Source organism: Ptychodera flava, chromosome 2 (genome assembly GCF_041260155.1).
Source record: "Ptychodera flava strain L36383 chromosome 2, AS_Pfla_20210202, whole genome shotgun sequence".
Classification (NCBI taxonomy): Eukaryota; Metazoa; Hemichordata; class Enteropneusta; family Ptychoderidae; genus Ptychodera; species Ptychodera flava.
The window spans coordinates 30,827,958-30,839,898 of record NC_091929.1 but is presented as its reverse complement, the minus strand read 5'-3'; positions in this window follow the sequence as shown (position 1 = coordinate 30,839,898).

Here is an 11,941-nt window from a genome sequence, read left to right as displayed (position 1 = left end):
TGAGAGAGGGGGAGGGCGAGACAGACAGGCAGGCAGACAGACAGACACAGACAGACACAGACAGAGGTAGGTAGACAGACTGAGATACGGGATGGGAGGGACGGGGAGAGAAACAGAGATAAATCGGTAGATAGAAAGAACAAGCAGTCATCTGTTGAAAGATATCAAGCAGTCATCTGTTGAAAGACATAGGAATGCGAATATGTATATAATATACACAGAGAACCCTGGGAACAGGAAAGAACAAGGAAACAAGGAAAGCATAGGCTGCAGGCGGTAGAGAACGAAACTATTGACTGATTAAGTGGAAAGGCATAGAAAGGGATAGAACATTATTGGCCCTTTATACCTTGTAATTTCTTCAATGGTCTATGCCTTCGTCCCTCTCAGGAAAAGAGAATATCAAACCGAAGCTGAGCATACATTGTAGTTAAGAAGCAAGGAAAAGACAGAAGATTATAAAAGAATGCTGATTGACATCTCACAATCTCTGTGCACAGTTAGGTGGACTGAACAGAATTGAGAAAATGCTACCAGACTGTCTTTAAATCTCACGGGCAAATACTCTTTGCACTACGAAGGAAAGACTGTACACGTCCCTTCTGAAAATCTCAACACTGGTTAGGTCATGTTTGTAGATTTTCCAGTTCGATAGATTTTCAAAATTGCGGGCAGAGACCTTGTGTCGGAGTTCGCCTTGCGCAGTCGAGAATGCATAATGGATGGATGTTCCGGACCAATGGACACGTTTTAAGCCCGGATTTGTATCTTGATATTGCTTATGACAAATACTCGAACTGGAATTAAACGTAGCTCGTTTCGCCACAAACAGAGTCTGAGAAGAAGGTTTCTCGACTATGACTTTATGTCACAAATGTATTCGATGTGCTCACATGCTCAGGGGATATTGAAAAGTATTTTGTCTACAAGCCTCGCAACGTGTACGTCTCCATTCTACAAACGCTAAGTAAAACCTATAATGTAACTTCATCAGGGCTATTGTAAAGCTACGCGGCACAGAGTTAGAAGAATATTAGCATTCTTCATGCGGTGAACTTTAACGCGATCAAATCAACATGGAATGATGCGAAGACAAAACAATTCATATAAAATCTTCATTGATATGGGGTAGGTGCTGCATGAAAAATCGATGCCAGTTTATGTTGTGAACATATCTTGGTGACACGAAATTTTAAAAAACATAAGTAATATGAACGATGCAATTGAATAAGGGCTGTTTGGGTAATCAATAAATTGATATATTGGAAATCGAAATAAATTTCGTCTTTTTTTGAGTGAAGTGAAAATACTGAAAATCCCTTTCGTCTCATGCAGTATGTGACTTACATCTTAGGTTTGATTCTTTTCAGAGCTAAGATGCTGATAGATTCACCAAGTGAACTCTCTTTGCTTTTCATCTTAAACACCAGTCAACGCGAATGTAGCAAATAGAGATTGAACGCCCCCTGGAGAAATGTATGATTTCCTCTTAAGGAAAGTAAGGGTACTTGTAGTCTATTTGATCTTGAAGAGAGAATTCAGTAATCACCTTGACCTTCGCTGTATGTATGTATGTATGTATGTATGTATGTATGTATGTATGTATGTATGTATGTATGTATGTATGTATGTATGTATGTATGTATGTATGTATGTATGTATGTATGTATGTATGTATGTATGTATGTATGTATGTATGTATGTATGTATGTGTGTATGTATGTATGTATGTATGTATGTATGTATGCATGCATGCATGCATGCATGCATGCATGCATGCATGGATGGACGGATGGATGGATGGACGGATGGATGTAATGATGGATCGATAGATTGATGGCGGAAGGGACGGAGGGAGGGATGAATGATGGATGGATGGATGCATGCATGCATTCATGTTCGCGATGCATCTTGTCTCTACCGGACACGGAATGAAGTGCACAAAATCACAGCGCCCCGTATTTCATATTTGCAACTAGCTTCCTTCTTCCACAGTAACGTTTGCCGTCGGTGTGGAAAAATTGAAAGTGTTTCCAAGCGAGTCAACGTGCTGCATGCTGCTAACGTTAGGTATAGGGTAACACGGTAGTGGTTATGGAGTAATTCCAACAAATGCATTACCAAGACGACATAAAGAGTAAAGATCTGATCTCTCTCTCTCTCTCTCTCTCTCTCTCTCTCTCTCTCTCTCTCTCTCTCTCTCTCTTATATCTTTAGATCATGCCAAATTTCATGTTTCCATATTTTTCGGTATCGTATCTTACAGCGTAACTATCAACTCTTCACGTATGTAGGCCGTGATTACTTTTTTCTACAAAGTTTACTTACAGCTCAGGCACCAGGGAACTATTTATACACAGTCATTTTATAAGAATGGTGTAAATATTTGTGTCCTGCAAACACGTTCTCTGCATGTAATATGAAAAAGGCGTCAACACAGTTCTCGTATTACGACAAACGGAACTTTCTTTACTTGTGCCGCAAATATTATTCCAAGCTCTCGGACAGAGTTTGCCATTTGATTTCATTCAATGCATTTCGGTATACTGAAGAGTACATATTAATATGCAGACGCATTGCAATAGTTATATTAATTTCCTTTGGGTCATACTGTATATGATTTAGCTATGTAAAAAGCACAATCTATCTTACCATTATAAGGATATTTATTTTCGTCCAAAGCCCCCTGTCGTTAAAAATACCTTGAGGGAATTTTAAAGCCAGGATCGCTTTTTTTGCAAATTCTCTCAGAAGATTGCTATTTCAGGCTATGTCTGTATTTGACAAAAGTGAAGGCATACGTCATTCAAGATGAACAGATTTGCCATACTTTCGGCGACACGCTAGGTAATTTGACGGAATGCGTCTGTGTCTGGCATAGCCACAGTCACAGTTCTTAATAAAAAGGAGAGATACCTCTCTGCGTGGGAGATATGCAGTTACTAACTGACTCTTTTATTCAGAGATACACCATCGTATTCGATAAAATCGTTCCACTTCAACAGATCACTCGGTTGCAGCGTCGATCTCTGTTATTGAAACATAATGTATTTATTAGTCCCAGGCGAATTTTAACACTTTGAGCGCCAAAGTCAATGTCTATCGCCTTTATAAATGTACCCCAGTCAAGTTTTTTTTTCAGATTTTTGCCAAAAGTTTGACGAGAAACCGTAGCCAATGTAATATGAAGTCTATTTGGTCCAAAATTATCTAAAAACTACAGAAAAATTTATAAAATTTGTAAAGTGTTGCATAAACATTTTGGTGAGAAACATTACAACATCCAACGGGTTAATTTATGCAAATTCTATTGCGCTTTCTCATTTATGAGCGCATTACACCACTGTAAATTAATTTCTTACAACGAGTTTATCTCACACCGAAATGTTAATAATCTTCTTTTAAGTCTTTCGAAAGTTATACGTGACGACTCTCTGACTTTTTGAAGATGTTTATATGTCAACACGGTTAGTATGTGGTCGGTCAAGGATTCGCAGTAAGTACCCTATAACACCCTTATAATACCTTTCATGTATACGTTTAATTGAATAAACAGCTAAAATGAAAAAGAAGCCTTCATCGATATGGCCGGTATTGGCTGACAATGTTCACAAAATATCGTAGAAAGCTCAGTCCTTGAATTAAAAGGATCGCTGCTTGGCGTATATTGAGAGCACATCCATCACACGGTATACGCTTGGGAATTAACGTTTCCATTTGACGCTTCTCGGCTGATTGTAGGGCGCAGCTTTGAGCTACATTCACGCGCGACACGCCGGGATGTGCTACGGCGACACAACTGGTGATAAAATGATTTCTATCTGAGCGACGCCTTTCAAGGAACATCTTGGGGGACAAATTCAACCCTTAGAGTATAAGTATATAGACACATCATCTTGCCATGTCAGATTAGCATAATGGTAAGCCGCACTTAACACTTCCTTAACTTTTGTGATAGCAACTGGAACATGAAAAAATAATCGGCTACTTTCGAAAAACGCATCAATATTTTTGGAAACTGTAACATCGATTGTGTTTATGTTGGCGAACCTTGTCGTTTGTTTAATTTGGTTTCGTGATTGTCAGATAATGAATATTTAATGCAAAAATTGCATGTTTAAATCTTTTCACAATAAAGACTAAAATTGTATTGTTTATGAAATGTGTTCAGGGAACCATCTTAGAGGGAGACAAGATCTTTGCGTAATGGTTGAAAACCCTTATTACCATGTTTATATTTAGTAAGGTTTTCAGATGGGTTGAGTTGTGGACACGCTCGCTGTGCCAAGACTTAGTCTCAATGGATTTAAGAGCTTAACCTATCCCCGTGTCTCCTCAAAGTCTGCATGTTCTCGGAGTCATCAGAAGTCAGTCTCTAGATCCCTGGAAAAGAAGAACCAACTGTCACATGTTTCAGAAATAAGGATGGCGAGTCATGTTAGTCGAGTGCAAAGTGCAAGCGAGTTATTTCAAAAGGCTTATCTCATTATTACTTAAGGTTGTATGCGCCGCGAAAGTGAAATACTTAAACTTTTGCTCAAACTTTCCTTGAGGAATCTTTCAACCATTCTCTTTCAAAATCAAGAATAAAACCGGGGGTCACCGTGCAAATTATGGTACTAGAGAAAGAAATAATCAAAGATTTACCGATATTTGAAATTCAAAATGGCCGCCTTCCCTGTGTTAATTCTGTGGAGAGAAATAAAATCTTCGAATTTCGAAAAACTAAGCCGATGAAAAGTTTTCTTATACCAAAAGCTTTGAAATGAACCTTCATAAGTGGTATATTAGAAAAAAAAATTGGAAAAGTTTCAGCGTCCGAATATCTGTCCCCGAGGTGCGTTCTAAACTTATGTAATGGCATAGCTTATAGTGAAGAAATCAAAGCTTTAAATTTTTACGAAAGGACAGAATCGGCAGATACAAAAAAAACTACTTGTTGTCTCTATACAAGTGTAAGCACTTTTGAGTCAAAATTTCCTCTGCATAGGAAACGGAGTTCACCTATAACTACATGATTTCCTCCATCGATAAAGATGAATATGTTACCCACTTCGATTCACAGAGGTAGAACTCAACACGAGGCATTTTCTAAGTTAGTCAAACATGACGAATCAATAGGTATCTCTTCTACAATTGCAACTCAAAGTAATAAACGTAAAGAATCTTCTCGGGTTAAGTTTTTCGCCTAGTCAATATTTATAGGAATATTTTGCAAGTCGCGAGTGCACATATGGCCCAAATATTTCACAATCAAAAAACAAGTAAGAAATAGGGTGCATTTCAAGAAGGGTACTGCTTGAATCTGAATTTATAGTCACAAATGAAATACTCAGTAGATTGTTTTCAAGCTTGACCACATTTATGCCGATGCATTGAACATGATAGCACAATCACATACTAACTAGTAAGCGTAGTATACGTGGGGTCTTCGCCAGTTTGTAATCTGATGCAATTATCTGGTTCGCCATACATATCAAATCATTATTATTATTCAACCCTTGAGCACTAACAAGCTTGCTGATTTAATTATAGTAACCATGTCACAGGCCATTCACCTAGACATTAAACATTTTGATTTTCCTGAGTCCATATGGAGGATTACTAAATACATATTTTAGGTTGTTCTAAATTACCATTTTCACATTTTTCTTTAGGATGATCTCATCAATCACTGTAGAAATCACAAAAAATCGTAAACATTATCTCTGTATCTCCCAGGATACTCGGCATAAAAAGAGGGGATCCATATGGATCACACAACAAATCAGTGAGTATCCTCATTGCAAATTCTATAGCATTTTGTTTATGAACCCTTTTTACCGTTATACGGAAAAGAAAGTGAAAGATAACTTCGCTACCCTGTAGGCAGGTCATCAGTTTCAAGTGTACAGCATGAAGTAATAAATTCAATGTGGTACATTATGTGCACATCTAAGAGCATAACATAGTTTAATTTCCGGTTACAAGACATATTTGCGATTCCTGGTTCAGTTTCACTATTTCGTATTGCGTGATTCAATTACATAAATACAGATCAACATGGGCAATACAGAAAATGGGTCAAAGTATTATGTAACTTTTATTAATTGAATACTTAATCTCCAAAGTCTTTGTGCGCATACTTTCCTAATATTACATACCTGTTTTGCTGACATGAAAAGTTCATTCTTCTTCACATGTTGTTTACAAATAAATTAAAACTCATAATTCACATTCAAGTTTCGGTTAAATATTCGTACCACACTGAATAAATAGTATAGCTGCTACAAATAAAAAGAGCATTATATTTTCTAAGGAACATTAAATTGAGTGTAGTCTAAACATGTCATCCATTTGAAGCGCATCTGATAGTTTGCCAGATGGTAAGTCATAAGTAGAATATTTAAACCCCAAGGAATTCTGGGGGTGCTGCAATCTGTATCGCAAAGAGTATGACGGTGTAAGGGAACAACTTCGCCTTCATCCCTGGGAAAATATTGAGGGATGACTAATTGCCCTAAAATTATTTACTATCTGCCAGGTAGAAATTTACACATTCATTCTGCACGTTTACAAAAGGCTAAAGGCCATGTTAAGGGTATTGATTATATGTGTCGACAAGAAATAAGACACCTGTACATGAGGTGGGACACAGCCAGCTAATCATAGATTTTCATGGTGTTCCATGGTTGCCAATCGCCAATACAATATTATAAGATATTATCTTTTGTCGTGCGAGACTGAAAATATTGCTTGGAATTAGATTATCATTGAGGAATCCTATGTGCTTCTTAAAGGATTCGATTGAGGCATTTATTACCAATTGTTGTGCTTTTGGTTTTATTGTAAGCGATTACGAAACATTACCCAGCCACAGAAATGTAATAGCTTATCACGTTTTTAATGCAGCTAATCGACTCCAATTTTAGCAATAAACATCTGAAACTTGAGCCACTTTACTTAAGAATGCTATTCCGTATCTGCATGGATTTTAAGGGCCGTTTAGGTAGACGGATAACAACCAAAACAGCAAATGTGCTCTTTTAAGGTAGAACGCACCTCGGGGACACAAAGTTGGACTCTAAAACTTTTGCAATTCTCTTCTAATCTACCTCTTGTGGGGGTTCGTTTTAAAGCTCCTGGTGCAAGGAAACTTTTCACCGGCTTAGTTTCTCAAAATTGGAAAATTTTATTTTTCTCTGTAGAGTTAACACAGGGATGGCGGCCATTTTGAATTTCAAATATCGGTAAATCTTAGATTATTTCCTTCTCTAGTACCAAAATTTGCACGGTGACCCCTGATTTTTATCCTTGACTTTGAAAGAAAATAGTTGAAAGATTCATTAAGGAAAATTTGAGCAAAAGTTTAAGTCTTTCACTTTCGAGGTGCATAACACCTTAATTTCGTTCAGATTTTTACAAGCTTTCTTGCAAATTCCGAAAGACAACCGACCAAATTAACTGATAATCATGAGAGAGAATTTTCAAAATCATTTCAACGTTCACGATAAGTCAACAAAAATTTATCAAGCTGACAGTGTTAAGTGCATCATGACACTTTTACCTAAAAATGCGATGAAAGCTGATCAAAGGAAACGCGCCTTCAAAACATTGTCAGTACTACATGTAGCAACGTTGAACATGCAAGTTGAATCATTCATAACTGGCTTGAAATTTAGATTTGAGCATCTGCTGTTGAAGCTCTTTTTTCTCATACGCGATGATTAGACAATATCTTTTTAAGAGGGTTATCTGTTGAATGAGCTTTCATATTGTCATAACACTTTTAAACATGACCTTCAATATTGCTGCAATACATGCATTCATACAATATACATATACCGTGCATATGCATTCAAGCATCTATGCACTTATCATTACATACACATATATACAAACAGAGAGAGAGACACACACACACAGCCACACACACACGCATACATATCCATCTATCCCTTCCTCCCTCTCTTCCTACGTACCTACCTACCTACCTCTCTTCCTACGTACCTACCTACCTACCTACCTACCTACCTCTCTTCCTACGTACCTACCTACCTACCTATCTACCTACCTACCTACCTACCTACCTCTCTTCCTACGTACCTAGCTACCTCCCTCCCTTCCTTCCTACCTACCTACCTACCTACCTACCTACCTACCTACCTACATATATACCTACCTACCTACCTCTCTAGCTACCTACCTACCTACCTACCTACCTTTGTTCATTCATTCATTAACTTTTGTACGTACATCTGGCAGCTATAAAAAGACTAAGACCATTATATCTACGTAAAAGCCGAAAAATACATTTACTTCATATCACTGATTGACATTTTCAATGACTTTTACAGCACCGGAGCTTTTTATTTTACTTTTTTTTGTTCAAGCATTCAGCTAGACGTGTCATATCCATGGAAACGCCTCTAAATGTAGGTACTAATATTATACTAGTCCTTGTTGTATTAATGACACGGCTGGGCATTTCCGAAGAAGTCGATTTTATTATTGTAGACTTGTAGACAGCATTCTGCCGCAAATATTGGCGTGTCAATACTTCGATAATCTGCTTTTTATAAAGAATGAAAGGTGTTATGAAATTCATTGGAGTTCACGTCCTGGGGAGTAATCTGTTTTATTCTCCACAGAATGAGTGTGACGAATTCTCGCGTGAAATTAGGGTATCATGAAGGAGTTCATTACCGTCAGATTCGTAGAGTTATCATGGGGCACCGGACAGGGTATCAGATATACCATCGGAGTATGATGACATCGAGACGCGGAAAATCGAACGTAACCCCCCCCCCTTCCGCCGAAGATAAGTCGGAGATTCAAGCATACTTGTGTCCGTGTGAGTTATGCCTGTACACACACACACACACACACACACACACACACACACACACATATATATATATATATATATATATATATATATATATATATATATATATATATATAAGCTTATATATAGATATATAAAACCTATATATATATATATATATATATATATATATATATATATATATATATATATATATATATATATATTACCTGTATATTAAGAGATCTTGAACGTGTAAGTTAATATTTAAAGTTTGTTACCCGATAAATTATTTCATACTGTATAGCTACGAGGACCTTGCACGTTCCTGTCTTTTACAAAGTGTGATATATTTTAATTTTCGAAATTGATAAGTGTATTAACAATGTTTACAGGATAATAGGACAGACAATCTCCAACCATGAAGTTCAAGAAGAAGTAGAAACTCTTGCAAAGGACCGATTTTGATGGCATTACTGTATATGCTAGTTAAGCTAGAATACTCGTCGGGAACAGATATTCATACTTTGCTAGTTTACCCCTTGTAAGGACTTGCTTGGAAACTTGAGGGGTAAATAGAATTTTCATCGTCTTGTCCTCCCCCATGAGTTACCATAGGTCCATCGGTTATTTCCCTTCAAATGTTGGCAACTTTAAGGTATTATATTTCTCTGTGTGAATGTTCACAGTTGACCCTGATTATTCCCCATTGGTTTAAAATTTCCCCTAGTAAAGTTTGACCAAATCTTCAGTTTCCAAGACGAGTACAACCTTATGTAAAATGCTATTACAGATGTTTGTATCTATTCATCTGTGTCTACAGCAATTGCATTGATCGTAGGCGACGCAGAGAACGACTCACGTATGTTGTACTAAATGTGGACTATGTCCAAGTCTTTATAAGTCATTTTGCTAAATCGATTGGAACGATGTTGTGTAGTTTATGATTTCAAATGATCATTTTAGACAGGGAATGAGTTTATTATTCTGGGATTTTTCAGATCCAACCATCGATAATTCTTGGGAAAGTGCCTAGGCAAATAGGTACATTTAAGGGAAAATCTCTAACTCCGAATGCAGTGCACAAACTACTTTAGAAACCGAAACAACATCAAGTCATCAACGAAATAATCTATGCGAGTCTTTAAGAAGCGTATATGCATATATATGAAGAACTCTTGACCGTCTCAGATCAAGTAAATATTGCTTGAAAGATACTACTCCGTGACAGTCAAACAGAATAATTAGGTGACTGTTTTACAAGATATCGTTTCCCGGCCTGCAGGCAAGAAGACAAGATCTCGAAATAGGCAAGACAGCTTAACCATTCACTTTCCATCATTCGTCTGATGCTAGAATGCATGAAAATCAAAGAAAGTAACAAAAATAGAAATTATGTAAGTTTGCAAATTGCAATTCGGAGAGCTGCTATACTTCTAAAACAATGCCTCCTACCTGACACATCTTGTTAGCATGGCTGTGTAGACAATGTCGAAGATTGCACCCACTTTATGCAAGTTAGATACAGGAAGCCTCTTTAGGTTATCTATCGGATTACATTTTGTGATTACAACATCAACAATTATCATTGTACAATGTCATGTATAATAATTTATTGTACTTAAGCGGCATTTAAATTAATTGTACAGCGTCAGCTGCAGTCGACAGACTCTTAAAGATATTTCATTATTCTGTAGCCGACAGGTATGTCGGCCTTGCGCTGAGAAAGAGAAAGTCGAATCGCTTTGTTTTCTTGCTTATAAGATCATAAATACATACTATTCTTACAAGGGACCGGCAATGATTACTTGCGTCACTTCCACTTAAATTAAGACGTCAGCAGGGAAAATGTCATGCAGCAAATCCCCAGGGCGGTAGTCGGTGAAAGTTGTTTTCTCGACGGCAACCTACATCAGCTTCAAATGATATCTCATCAGAGGCCACGTTGTTGCTGCCGCAAAAACGGTTTTCTTTATGTCCTCCAGCCCAATACAATTGTATCGCTCTGATGATCGAGGCAAGTGTTGATGCCTTTCGCTTGCACAATATTCTAAGGAATGCATTGTAAATCATAGCGAAAGTGGAAAATCCACACACCTGCACCTACAATTTAATATCCCTGTGAAATTACACAGATGTGGATGATCTACTGGCAAGCACCGACTTTGTCATTGGGAACAATTAAACCTTTTGACCAGCGTTTGCCTCGCTTGCAGCCTACAAGTCGGCAAATTGGCATCCGCTTTTAAACAGTTTGTTGATCATGTTGAATACGTATTCAACCCTTGAAAGGGGAAAGTGCAATCGTCGGGTGGATGGTCATGCTCTACTTTGAAGATCAACACTTATAACGCTCTCAATATTGCGGAAGATAACGTGAAAAAACGAAACACTCATACTTAGGTTAACCACTGCCTTACCTTATAGCATATCACCGATGCTGTCGAACCAGGAACGCAAGTTTGAAGATGTTGTCGATCACATATTGTTTGTGCTTTCTGCTGTTCCTAATTTGGTTTTCCCTCAACCGATTTGTTCTCATCACGGAATTTATCGTTTTCATAAACGTGTAATCGTCGCCCGGAGAGATTTTCACCATTTAATTCACTCGAAGTTGGAAGTAAAATGTCCTAATACGTGATACGGCTTTCCTCGTGATTTATATCAAAAAGGGAGGTTTTCACTAGCGCTCCAAACTGGTATTTCTACTTTAAAAAGTTATATACAGGTGTAAGAAAACACCAAATTATACATAGATAAACCAATAAAAATGATTACATTGGAAAAAGCGCGTTTACCTTTAAGTAACAATCATAGTCTCTCAACTCTGACAACGTCATGTCAAGATCACAAGTCAAAATAACCAAACGGCAGATGGCCATTTCCTACCTACCAACCAACAAAGCAACATACATACATACATACATACATACATACATACATACATACATACATACATACATACATACATACATACATACATACATACATACATACATACATATGTACACTCGTATATACTCACATATGTACAAACGTACATATGTCTGCATGAGAGTAGTTCTCTAAATTTGATTTATAATCTAGTATCTAGAATGTGGCCACTTTCCTACTTTCCCCCTAAATCAAGGCTTT